The following is a 14,732-nucleotide window of genomic DNA, read 5'->3' on the forward strand; positions in this document are numbered from 1 at the left end:
TGCTATGTACCTTGCTCAGATGAGATGCTCAGATGGTAAACGGAAGTTGTTAAAATATCTTCGTAAAATTGTTGAAGATTTTCAGATAAAATGGAATGGTTTGAACGATGGCTTTTTCTACCTTAGTGTACGATACTCGAAGGAAACTGCTTTGAATTTCACGTTTTCAGGAAGTGTTTTCTAGTCGCGCAGATTTGTCTAGTCCGGGTTGTAAGGGTTGATAAAACTTGTGAAGTTCACCATGAATTGCTATATCTTTAGAAATGAAGAAATTGAATGGAGCTCTTAAATGGGGTCCTCCATCTTAGGTACTCTATTAGTAGACAATCTTAGACATTTTTTTGTGTTGGGTAGATATAAACATAATTTTTTACAAGGGTGAATTACCTATTAGGTTAAAGCCCCAATGAAATAACAATAACTATTTTTGTTTAGTTTACACAATTGCTTTTTTATTTTCCAAGACAAAATATATAAAAATAATTAGAAAATCCTAGGCTAACAAATTTTCATTTTGCCTTGGAAAGTTTGATTATTAATTGAGTTTTATGTGAGACATTAAACATTATTCGTATCTTAAAATAAGAGGAACATAAGTTCACTATAGTATTATTCGCGACATACACGTAGTAGAGATAACTACCTGACTCTTCTCCCAGGGTTCTTGTTCCTGTTTGTACAAAATTATAACCTAAAAGTATTCAAACATGACGAAGCTTCATTCAGATAGAACATGAAACGCACTGAAAAGATGACTAAGATTTTTTTGAATTTTGGAATACTTGTTAAAATATAAATAAACACTCCATGTTTCGAATTGTTTCCGTCATTTGGGTTATTGTTTTCAGTTTGATAAACATTTGAAGAATATGACGTTAGGTTATGTTTAAACACAAAACGACGATTTTCTCGAACATTTTTTCCCATGGAATATACATGCAGGGTTAGTGATGCAAAATCGGCAAAAATTCGATTTTGTCATTTTTTTCGAAATAAAAATAATGTCAAACATGTGTTTTAAAGATATTTGACATCAAATATACGAATCCGATTATTGAAATTTTATGTGCCCCCCTTTATAAAACTTTTCAGGTTCCGACTTGTATAGATGTTCCTAATGTGACCGGACGATTCGGACTATATTTCCGGAACCGTATAACCGATCCACACAAAATTTAATAGCCTTTTATTTGTGACAAAGTTAGTGCAAATCGGCCCAATCATTTCTGATAAGTCGATAAGACTTAATTTTGAAGCAAGCCGTGTGGTGTCCGGTGGGCTAAATTTTTTTGCCCTATTTCAGCCAAGAATAGAACCACTGGGAACCTGCTCCCATGTCGTAAGAGGCGACTAACAACATGCTAGCACTTCCTAGGTCAAGGTATTCAACCGTACCGAAGATTTAACCTGGACGGACCTTAAATTTTTGCATCATGCCCTTTATTTTATCCATTCTATATTGAGTAAATCACTGACATATAGTCACCTTTTCTGATTCGCTATTCCCGATTGTGTACCAACGTTTTAGGTTTCTTCTGGCGGTTGTACAATAGCCGTAAAGTCTAATTCTACAGTAAGTAACAGCATGTATTAATATATCGGCTCTTCCACGCCGAGGTATAACTTCCAAAGCTTTGGTTTAAAAACCGTATTTAAAGAAAGCAAACTTTCAAGTAGGAATTTTTTTGAATTGGTCTAAGATGAAGCTGTCGAATTACACAAAAAGTTTTTTGTGTGGCAAGCGATCTGTAGATGTGTCAAAATAGGCCATTTTTATTAAATCTGAAACCGTCTGCCGACATATCTGTCGAATACCTCCAAAAGACTTTTTGAGGTCTCATGAAGGTCTGACGCTAGTTTTGTACTACTTTTGCTTTCCTAAACCGAGGTAAACATTTTAACACTCCAGAAGAAAATGTAGGGCCATCGAAAGCTAAAACTTCGTAAAATCGCACTCCTGGTCTTTTCTTCAAAATCATCCAGTGCAGTACTCTGAATCACTCTTTCGAGTTTGAACCGCTCATATGGTAGTCGGTCTTTGCCAATATTGCTCTTCTCCTATCCATTCTTCTTCTGGACCGCCAATGAATCGAAAGCCCTTGTCGTTGTGTTCATTATGTTTATTACGCATGCCGATTGCAATTTGGCATTTAACTCAATTATGGAAACGTGTCTGATAGGGAGAGTGTAGATGCCAACTTGTCATTAACATTTCGCAGTGAATTTTCGTATTCATTTGGGATATCTATTATACTTTTTGTACGCTTGCTTTGTACTGCGGACTTTAAAAGTAATCATTGAAGTGTTAATAATAAGCAATACTCCTAATGGCCGGAGTTCAAATTATCGGAAATTGATCGCGAGCGACTTTCGTACATATTACTAAGATCATATTGTCCATAGATGAATGGATACCTCTATTATATTCCACGCAGTTTTATCCGTTGTGTAACGCTACGCGGAATAATAATTCATAAAATGCATATACGGCATTCATATTTCTACTGGAGGTCCCACTCCTGAAAACTTTGATCTAAAATGAAAAGATAAAGCGCATGAGTACTTAGCTAAATCACAATATCTACCAAGATATATCCTGATTCATTTCCCTACCTACTAACACCAATCCTATCCTGCGACACTTGTGGATGACGCAGAGAATTCTTCGGTCATAATAGTCACAAGTGTTGAACTAACATTCCTTTCCATCTCAAAATTGCATGGGCGTTATTGATCATACTATAATCTTAGTCTCTTTAGGTTACACGTTGAGTATGATGTACTATTCCCAAGTTTCATGCAATCGGTTCAATATGCAGTTTAAACAAGCTTTGATCAATCACGGGAAACTCACGGGCGGTGAACTAAGCTAAGCTAAGACTTTGTTAATTTTGAAGCATCGTCACTTTTCTTGGCGCTTCCGGAACCGTCTATATAGTGTTCCTCCAAAGAGATTTTGAATGGCAGTTAGAGACCTAGAACTACAAATCCAAGCAATTGAACTCACAATGTAAATATGTTTTCTCCTTTCTACAATCATCCGTTGAAATCGGGGTTTTCTGCGTGATCGTACTTATCAATTCGAGAACTGTGGGTCGGATCCACACATAATTCAATATCAATAAATTCTTACAAAATTCAAAACTTTTTGAGCGACATAGTGCAATGTCGCAATTAATCCTGTTCGACAGATGTCTTTCGTTTAATTCCACTATAGAAATCTATAGTGGAATTAAAAGGAAGACATATGTCTTAACAGGATTAATTCAATATCAGCCGATGGGATAGTTATACCTTTCATTTAAGGCCAAGTTTGTGAAAATCGGTTCAGGAAACTCCAAGAAAGCGATGTGGGCAAACTATCTAGATTTTCTATTTAATCGTATTCCACGTCACGTAACTCCGAAATCGGAAGACGGATCACAATGAAATTTAATAGCAGCAAACGGCAATATTGTACCTTTCATTTGGGGCTTAGTTTATAATAATAGATATTTTCTTAACATATCCGCACATACACACATACATACATATACGCATACATTTTCCGATCTCGATGTGCTGAGTCGAATGGTATGAAACTCAGCCCTCCGGGTCTCTGTTAAAAAGTCGAAGTTTGGAGCGATTGCAAAATCCATGTTGTGATCGCTAGAGCTTTGATTTTTGCTGTTACATGTTTGGTGCTTTTAGTCTTTTCGAGTGACTTTGGTATAACCGTCTCTATTTTGTTTATTTATTGATTCTCTAGCCATGTTAACTGATTTCTTTCTTTCGTACACACGAACAAAATTTTTGACACAAGTCAGACTAATATTTTCCTTAAGGCATGAATACGATTTTATTATTTCATCGAATATCGGGACGAAATAGTGCGTCGCTTTCTCCAATAGAGTGAAAAACAGTGGAACATCCTGCCTGTTTTTTTTTTTTCATTTTGAATACTTCAAATGTAGTATGCCGAAAAACCTACCTACTTCATTTAGCAACGGATGCTGTTGCCCTCGGGGTTTGAAATTAATGAATATTACCCGCGATGGCCCAGCCATTGGAAACCATTGGAGAGTTCCTGTGTAAAAATGTGTAACCATAAAGCTGCTTTGTGAATTATGCGGGTAAATTGACAGTTTACTCGATTCATTATGTTGCTGCGCCTTAGACTCTGAGCGGTGGCTGTAATAGGTGAAATGTCGGAGCCAATTGATGACATAATTTACTGCCAATCGAACAACACTCCTATCGACTTCTTCACCAGCAGACCTCAACCTAAAGTCTTGCGCTACGGGATGCCTCGTTGGATGAACCGTTGGTCGCTTCTTCAGTTTTCATTGGTAAAAAAAAACACACGATGAGGGAATGGTTGATCAAGCCATCATAATAACACTCATTATGGACGGACTAGGGTCTCTCAACTTGCACGCTAAGGTCTCGCGTGATTTGTAATTTATGTAGTTAAGTCGTGTCGATGGATACATGCTCTTCCGGGGTGTGCCAACGCAGTGGAAGTTAAGGGTTGTGTTGCTTGTGGGAATTTTTTATTTCAATATCTTCGGGCGCTACTTTGCATCTTCCCTGTGCACACGCACATCTTCTTGGATTATACTAGATAGTAAATTCGATGCATACCTGAAACCGAGGACCTTCCCCTGGTGCTCCATTGAATGTCACTTTAGCTGGTTTCTCTATCATAGGTATACGCGATATATAATATATGTTTTATCTCACGGCAATGATTTTTTTTGTTTTTCAGTCTTTCGATGCTATGTTTGTATACTTAATACATTTTTATGTTGTGACAAATGGTCGAATAGATACAAAATAACTCGCGATTATGGTATCATTTTTTCTCTTCTAATTTGCCAGCGACTCTTAGGTCCAGGATTCACGCAGCTCATGCCAAACATTTACTATCTTATTTTATAAGTGTTCTGAAGCAACAATACTTCTTATGTAATGAATGACATCGAAATATATAATAAAGATATTCAGGTGGACGAAAAAATTCAAAACTCCCAGCTAGTCACAAAAAATATTAACAAAACTTCCAGTTTGATCTACCCTTTAGGACTACGTGTGAAAATGCAATGCATAAAGTACACAGACCGCTCACGAACCATTTTTTTTTCTTATTTGTTATCGGTTTTACGGAGAAACTTGAAATTTGGGTCTTAACATCCGTGCCATTCTCCGAGGCTCTTTTGGAACCGCAACCAGTTATCAATGTGCCGTAACTACCCGTACTCGCCTTTGTCAGCGCCATTTCGATTGTGTAACTTTTTCATTTTTCCTGTTTCAAAACGGGCCTCAGTTAGTTGATGTTTCATACATCGGCTACCAACTAGGTAAAGGGGTGCTGCTGTCCATTAGTAGCCGCATTACCACGCATCATACGCGCTTCTCCATTTGACAGACCTTCGGTTACCCCAAATCTTTGATACCGGGCAGTTGCAGTTTGATGTGGTGCTTTCGAGAGCCTGACGTTGCAAAACTAACATTAATTTATGGTTAGCTAGATCGAATTCGCCACAGCGGACACTGGTGGACCGCAGTAACTCTCACTTTTAAGTCCCTGTTGATTCTTTTAGCTCATTTTCGTCTCACCGATCGACGTCGATGCATCTGTGGTCGCACTGACTGGGAACAGGTCGTGACTTAATTTATGCTGATTAAATCTTTTTTTGAGTCGTTACCTGTTTACCCTATGCATGCAGTCGTACAAAGAGTTAAAGCCAGTGTAAGCATAATTGTATGGTTTCTTCCTGCAGCAGATTTATGAACTCACCATTTTATTGATGATTTGTGGTTGACGTTGTGGATGATAGCTTCGAATGAAAGAGTATTTAAACTTTAGAAGGATTTGCTTACAAGCTTTGTAGAAAGTAACGGTATAGCCTCTGTACGATACAAATTGCTACTACACGAGCCTTCATAGCACGTACAAAGTAATGTAAAAATATATCCCGTGTCAATAAAAATCGTGAGACTGCATTTCTAGTTAGTAGAAAATCTCGCCTTTTTTTAATAATATCTAAATACTTTACCACGGCACTTAACCGATGCACCGGGCTGACGCTAAGTCCAACATTGGAAACACTACTTGTGAACACACTAAACGACTACGATGTCCCGTAGGTGAAGAGATTCTGTTTGCTGATGAGACCTCCTTAGGGAGTAATATAGCACTTGCTAGCATTCGCTTACTTAGTTGAAAACAAGGTTCGATTTCAGTATAATGCATAATAAAATGCATCATTCTTTCTTTCATGAGCTGTTTTGCAAGGCATACATTTTATTCTTTGACAATTGCGCCATGCATTTATGTGAGAACTTATTTAAGTGAAGGTGTGTTATTCATACCTTAATACAAATGAGTGTTGAACCTATTTTAGTGATTTGTAATTTATCGGTAGAATGTCGATAAATAAACACAAGTTAAGCTTCCGCATGCCAAGCTTCATTTATTTGAGTAAAGGTTTTTCAAGTACAGCAGAATAAAATGTTTATCGATTTTGAAATGTTAATCGAATCTGATCAGCTTCTGGAGTAATTCTGCAACATCAAAAAAGTTCAAACATTTACTATTTTTTCATACGAGGCCTAAGTTCCATTAAGATATGTTTCAACATGATAATTTATGCCTCACATCAATCGCCCATTTTGCCTAATGTTCATTATACCTAACCTACGTATGCCAAACGTCCGTATGCCTAACAAATTTATACCTAGTGGAATACACTCGACGTAAACGCCATCGAGTATATTTTTCAGGAAATCAAAATTTGTCTTGCGTGATGCCGTGAAAAGCATTCTTTCGTCACTTTGTTTTTCGCGTTTTAGAAAGTCATTTTTTTATTTTTATTTAATGTCGCTTGAACACAAAGATGCAGATTGTCATGACTAGTTTATAAATATCATACGAAAAACTTGGACATAGTGATTCGACCGGGGTATGTGATCAGCATTTTTTTATTGAAGATTTCGTCTATTATAGGTGATTTGCATTAAATAGTCGGGTATGAAGGACTAAGTTTAGTCACTTGCATCCCCACAACACGAACGCCGTAGAAAATACATGTGAAAATGTTTATTCAAGTGTCACTAGTTACGGATTTCACTTCTTCGTATTTCGAAATATTTTTTTAGAAATTATCTGGTTTAGGGTGCGGTACTGGGTTTTATAGACGTAGGGGAATTGTGGGAAAAACCGACACTGTGGGTAAAATCGACACCCCACAACATTTCCTAGAAATCAAATTTTATTCATTTCATAATGATACATTATTATTAGTACGTTTATTTAGAGCATTTGAAGAAAAATTGGATTTACGTTAGTACGCCGAATGTTATAAAAATTAACAAAACATACGATAGCAGCGTTCATACTCTTCTGGATGTTAAATTTCGTTGGTAGATTTTAAGGTTTTAACCGAACAAAAGCTTTTCAAATCACCACATTTTTCATTACCTATTATTATCGGCCTGTCCTATGATCAACTAGGTACATTGAAGACGAGTTTGAGAAATTCAATATTTTTAATCGCTTTTATAAAAAAATGTGCGCTGTTGGGGTAAAACCGACACCCTATGATTAGGGTAAAACCGACACGCTGTTAAGATGGTTGTGTATACTTGCGATTCATTTCAAAATACTGGGGATCTTTGTGACACTTCAATTAGCCTATTAGAACACTATAGTATCAGCAGAAATACACAGAAATACTTTTATTGTGTTTATTTCTTGTAAGTCTCTTTAAAAATCAAAAATTGGAATTTTTGCTTATCTGATTCTATCGAAGCTGTTGCTATTTCTGCAAAAAGCTCATCAAACCGAATTTCTAGTGTTCTCTTGGTTTGTCATAGACGAACTTTATCACAATGAGACAATGATCTTATGTATACCCCAATAGATCGTTGATGATCAGAGTCCGAAAAATCAAATCTGAAAAAGATAGTTTTACTAAGAAGTGTGTGTGTCACTTATAAGTGAATGAATCCAATTAGCAGAACGTAGAATGCTTGCAAATCTTCTCTTACGAAATAAAATGATACTGGAGGTTGTAATGATGCGCGCAAGGATTATTTGGAAATACTCATTAATAAATAATCCTATAGCATAAAATACTCTTATTTATAGTACTACGCTTTCGAACTTTCTTCCTCTCACTACATGATGAAGCAATAAAAACCACATATTTGCATCATACATACTCACACTTTATTATTTACGCATATATCTCATTTTTAATAAAGATAAAGATTTTAATAAAGTGGAGAGAAAATATATTAAAGGGGGTGTCGATATTACCCCTATAGGGTGCCGGTTTTACCCGCAGTGCCTACAAAAAGTCACTTTGTTTTCCATGTTTTACAATCAATAATTTTTAATGAAATTAATTTTTTGAAGCGCTGAAAAAATTAAGTTTTGTTAAGAATTTTCTGAAGAAGAATTCTGCATAAAAACTATAATTTTATTGGTTTTGTGGCAACTTAGAAAAATTGTTAAGCTTAAGGTGTCGGTTTTAACCATAATTCCCCTACTTCGATTTATCGTCACCCATGTACACAGGGATCTTGGTTCTAACGTTATCATATTTGACGTTGTGTTGCATATTGTTTTTCACAATGAAACTTTCTATCTCTCCCAAAATTTTAAAGGTTATCGCACATGATGTAGCTATGTATGGGTCAATTTCGCGTGATTAACCTTCATTTATATCTTAAATAACTTCCACCTCGCGTATTGTGCATCTAAATAAGTTGGATTGGAAATATTTGAAATTATACTATTGAATCGTTTTTTGTCTTCCTCTTTTATACCATTTTATACCAATCGACTCAGTTCGTCGAGTTCGGCAAATTTCTGCGCGTGTATGTATGTATGCATGTATGTATGTATGTATGTATGTATGTATGTACGTGAACAAGAAATGCACATCGGTTGCTCAGAGATGGCCGAACCAATTTCATCAAACTTAATCTTAAATGAAAGGTACAACGTTCCCATAGACTGCTACTGAATTTCATTAAATTCCGACTTCCGGTTCCTGAGTCACGGGAGAAGAGTGTCGTCCGCATAAAATTTCCATATAAATCGGAATCAGCATGTTATCTAAGAGATGCAAAACTTCATAAAATGTGATCTAAATTGTTTGGATTTATAGTTTCAGCTCACTGAGCCCAATCAAACCAACGTTGACCACTTTGGACAACTTTGGCGGAACCGAAAGCTTCGAGAGCTCCTGAATTGAATTCACATCTGCTTCTTAAAAATGTCTTTTCTCAAATTTAGTCTCAAATGAAAGCTACAGCATCCCTATTAACTGGTATTAAATTCCGTTGGAATCGGAGTTCTGGTTCCTGTATTACCGGTTGAAGTATGTGATCACTATATATCTAAATGATGCAACACTAATTGAAATGAGTTTTAAATTGCTTGAAATTGTTGGTCCTGATCACTAATTGCAAATCAAAGCCTCTGTGACCACTTTAAGAACCATTGAGGGTTCCGGAAGATCCGAAGAAACGGCCAAGTTCTGAACTTAGAGTCACACCTGTTTCTCATATATTGCTGAGTCGATTCTCGCAATCCTAATTGAAAAGTATAGTATTCACATTGATTGCTACCGAATTTCATTTAAAAAAAGTATTGTTTCCGGAGTCGAGTAAAAGAATCCGATCACACGTGAATTTCCTACATAGTTTGCCTTTCTCTTGTAGAAAGGTTATGCAATCACTGTGAAAATCGACTCTTTAACCCTCAAAAGGGCAAGCTGGAATTGTGAAGCATGGCTCATAAGAACCAAAAAAATCAAAAGCCTATTGTTTATCATTTTATCAGTGAGAGAATCCAAAGCCCGAAAACGCTCGATCATTTGTATTTCAAAGTATAAGTCCATTGAAACTTCAAAGTACAAGTCCATTGAAACAGAGGCCCGTTGGGCCTAAACTCTTATATCATTCGACTCACTTTGTCGAGCTCAGCAAATATGTGTGTGCATATGTGTGTGTGTATGTGACCAATAATCACACATCGATTACTCGGAGATAACCGTACCGATTTTCTCAAACTTAGTCTCAAATGAAAGGTTGCCATTAAATTTAGTTCTGATCTGACATCTGGTTGAAAAGTGCGGTCATACAGTAAATTCTCATATAAACTGGTACCACCATGATGTCTAGACGGTGCAAAACTTATTAAAATGAGTATTAAATTACTTAGATTTGCAGGCCTGTATCCGCTTTGATAACATTGGCCACCTAGGACGGCCTGCATGCCCCCGAGAACTTACCAATGTTCAGAGTTAATTTCACAGGGGAATTCTGAAAATTCCCAACCGATTTCCTCCATCTTTCAAATTTGAAATGATTGATGCAATGCTTCAATTGGCTGCTGTTAAATTTCATCCCGATCTGACTTTAAGTTCCATAGATATAGGTTGGTTAGTGCGGTCACATAGGAATTTCACACATCCACCTCCGCATGCCAAAATAAGTTAGCAAAAAGACATCATTGAACTAATGCTGATTAAGCTAATTAAGAATGATATATCTTTTTTCTTTTAATTGTTTCGGCGTCGACGCGTAATTCATCGTGCTCGTAGATGACGAATCATTATATATAGGAGTGCTAAGAATGTAATAGACATTCCCACAATTAGATTGAACATAACCAGTTATGGAATCTTAATTTAATCCTCCGGAAGTCGCGCAAATGGCCCACTGAACGAGCAGCCGCTAGTGCGCCAAGACGATTTCGCTAGATGTTCAGAGCAGCGTGCACTCAGTGCACTAGCGAGACTTCCGGAAGGTTAAAGAAATGAGAAATGCACAATTGCACCACTAGGTGGATTAAAACAGGTTTTACCTCTGTGCAGAGCTTGGAAAACGAATCAGCTGAAAAAGAACGAACACTCTTCATTCGTTCTTAGCTTCACGAACATACACCCTATTGAACCATTCACCACTGAGCTGCGGAGTTGACGGCTTTGGTTCACCACCACCGAGGCTGGTGAATCATTGCTGTTCTATAGTGTAGGTATATGAGCATAGCGTAATAGTACCCGTTGCTCATTCTCTCTCCCATTCGAAGAGATATCAACTGCTATGCATCATTCGTTCTTCATAGCAAGCTGTACATAGGCACCCAGATTCTCTTTGCTTGCTGGGTGCGAATGTAGGTACGAAAAATGATGCCGCCCAGCTGCCCCGGAGAACAGCGCTCATAACGAGAATGTGTTTGTTGTCTTTTATTATTTTTATTCGAGAACCTACATGTTCTGTGCGCTTTTCATATGCAATGTTTTTTAGTTTTGTCTTCAACCTATTGAATCTGTCGAATTGTGAAAATACAAATAGGGTTAAGGGAATATGGGGAGACTTTACCAAGCACGAAATTCAACAATTATTAATAACGTGTTCCATTTGGTACTTAATTTTTTTTATATTTTTATATTTGTTTCGATCCCATCAGCTAATTTTTCATCTTCTTCATTTCGTTTTTCATCTTGCTCCCTTACGCTTATATTTGAAACTTTAAACGCGATTATCACGATATTTGCGGTGACTACGAGTGCCGAAAGAGTTTGCAACGGATTTCAAAACTTTATTTTTGCTTGTTCGTAATTTAACTGCCGTGTCCTTGAACGATTCCATTTTTTCGTCAAAATTTTCATATTAATGTTATGGATTTGTTAATAATTTTTTTCAGGTGAAAATGGTGTTTTTTTTTGGAAAAATCGTTCCTGTTTCCAAAAAGAAGAGACATTTTTTTCAATCAATCGTTCAAGGACACCATAGATAGATACACTAATAATTTTTATGGCTGATTTTGTGACACGTGAACCTGCAATGTAATCAGTACAGTTAATCCAAAAAAGCAATGCATTAAAAAAAATCAAAGCTCATGAAATACAATCGTTTTATATTTTTAACTAGTACTAAGAACCTCAACAATATGGGAAGAAAAGATAACAGCATGTTATATGCCATTGGTTTTTGTTCTGATATTTTAAAATTCTCTTGGTCAAGCTCCCCAAGCCTTGGTCAAGGCTCCCGCGTGGGTAGACATGACCAGAAAAAACGATCACAGAAAAACTTTTGTAACTTTTGAAAAAGTAAATTATCAATTCTGAAAAAAATCATTAATACGCAGAATACTTTTGCATATTACATTTCAACGAGTTTTGGAAGACATCCAATTATTAAACCAAAAACAATTTGTCTTATGGAATACAATATATTTTGAAATATTCATAAGCCAGTCGTTGTTCAAGTTCAACTCAGGGGTTTTTTTTTAGTATTACACAGAACTAGAAAAATCGTAAAAATTTACGTGTTCTGCTCCTGACATATACGAGCATCAAAAATGTTTTAGATTTAATTTTAATTTCACATGACTATGAATTTCGTAAATCATGTTTGATTTAAATGTCAATGAATGCAATTTGTTAAATTGTATCAAGTTTTTATTAACTAGTTGACTAATTTTGAATGATAGGATAGTAATGTTGATGGAATAGGAAAAAAATATAGTGTGATTTTTTTCCATTTAAACAATACTTCTCGAGTACTTTTTCAAATGGACGTAAGTAACATTGAGAGCCTCTCTTTGTTTACTTTCTCTTTCGTTTATTACGACGTCATTACAACACTTTGTACTAATTTTCCAGTACATATCGAAAGCCGACGGTTTTTACTACAATATTATGCAAAGAGTAGAGTAGTAAATGTTGAAATGGCCGAGTAATGAACAGAAGAGAAAGACCTCAAAGAGAATCTCTCATTGTTACTTACGTCCATTTGAATAAGTACTCGAGATTTGAAAACATTTTTGGTTGCCTGGTTACAATAAAAATCTCGGCTAACTTAGAATAAAGGCATTAAAGTCAACTGTCAAGATTCATTTGGAGGATATTCCGAATAAAACTTTATTCGCCAAGCTCGGAATAATTGCAGCGAACTAATCTGTTCAGATCACTAAAGCATTAAAGCGGGATACTAATTTCTTCCCAAAGATTAAAAGGCATGTGTAATTTTGCTATTCCTGCTCAACTTTAGACGAAGCTCGAAGTATTTTTTTGATTATTAAATATTCCACAATATGCCGTACATTTTAAACACTCCGTTAGAAGGCATCCAATTTAATCAGGAGTCATAAATCTTGCTCATCGAATTTGTGGTTAATATTATATTTGTTAACATTTCACCTGTCTGTACAACATTTAGGAAAAGAATGTAGTACATCATAGTTTGAAACATATATTGTCCTTGTTAAATGCGAATAACTTATAACCAAGCTTATAACCACTTCGTTTTGGTTCACGATTATAAAATTCCAAATATTCGTAAGCTAGAGATACAATGTTAGAAAAAATGAACCTATATGTGTTGGGCTGAATCGTCTGAGGAACCAACATCCAAAAAACTGATAAATGCATATCGATGTTTGATTATCCACGATTTCCCTAAATTTATAATGCATCGTGAACACAAGTTCAATTTTTCCCCTCAAACCTCAGCAGAATCCAATAAGCGGTACCTGTTGCCTAATGTCCGCTCCACAAGCCATATGTTCTTAACTGACGTAGCGAAAGACGCTGAAAACCGCTAATATGGCCAGAAGAATTTTATATTCAGATTCAGCATTACACAATGAATCTGAATGGTTCAACAGCTTGTATGTTCCTGAACCAATTTCACTAAATAATCAACCAAGCAACGAGGAACCACTATTCAAGAGAGAAGAGAATACTGATATCCTCTCTCTCAATGATACTCACAACTGTTCATCATTATAATGATACGTGCTTATGCAAGCGTGTGTGGATATATTCGTTCCTGTTTCTGTTTCCTCGTGTTGTTGCTTCGGTATCCATAGCGGCAATTCATTCGGTTGGGGTGAAGGCAAGCGTTTTACTGAGCTGTATTGTGGTTCGTTCGGATTGAATTTGAATGAATGGTGAAAGCTCTGCCTCTGTGGCTTATTAATTTCATTTCATAAAAGGGGAGCACGGAAATTTGCTGTTTCTACCTTCTGCCTGAGTACCAAAGCGGTATAGGTAGAATTTGTTCATTTGATTCGTTGTGCAAATTTTAGCTTCTGGTCTTATCGAGATAAGAAGGTAGACAGAAGAATTTGAATTCGGAAACAAGAAAACATTATAATGAGCAGTCTTCAAAAAACGAATAGCGTGTGATTCGTAACGTAGAACCACGTGGGTTAGGCACGACATTATTTTTAGTGTTTTCCGCATCAATCCTCGAACCAAATATGTTTCAAACAAACATTTGAAACAATATAAATATTGTTATCATTGCCTTTAACAAGCACAGTGCATCTGATAACCAGGTAATCGGTTTCTAGTACTACCAAGAGAAATAGCTGCAGTAAACAAAGAAATAATTAAATCGGTGCCCATCTTCCACTTAATGATTATACACGAACTAGTCTGACCAGCTCATTTCATGGTCACGGACTTCCAACAAATCCAATCAAAAGAAAAATATAAATAACAAATATTCCATTACAACGTTATCAGCTCCTAGCGGCATGCTTCGTTGCAGTGCGCGATAGGACATATAGGAGATGATGTGCACTTTATTGCAAATTGGATGGAGTTGATGAACAAGCATTACAACTAGTGCATAGAATTTATGAATTTGGCATCAGATGGAATTGCGTGGTGGTCGTTCTGTGCAGGCGAAATTACGGCGCTGTCTGCCAGTGGTGCGATGTG

At 36.3% G+C, this 14,732-nt stretch overlaps 1 protein-coding gene across 4 annotated transcripts in view; it reads left to right on the forward strand.

Moving 5' to 3' along the window:
* Positions 1-14,732, forward strand: part of LOC131693795 (lissencephaly-1 homolog) — a 163,314-nt gene that overhangs the window by 47,541 nt on the left and 101,041 nt on the right. The window lies entirely within an intron of this gene.

Source organism: Topomyia yanbarensis, chromosome 3 (assembly GCF_030247195.1).
Source record: "Topomyia yanbarensis strain Yona2022 chromosome 3, ASM3024719v1, whole genome shotgun sequence".
NCBI classification, from domain to species: Eukaryota; Metazoa; Arthropoda; class Insecta; order Diptera; family Culicidae; genus Topomyia; species Topomyia yanbarensis.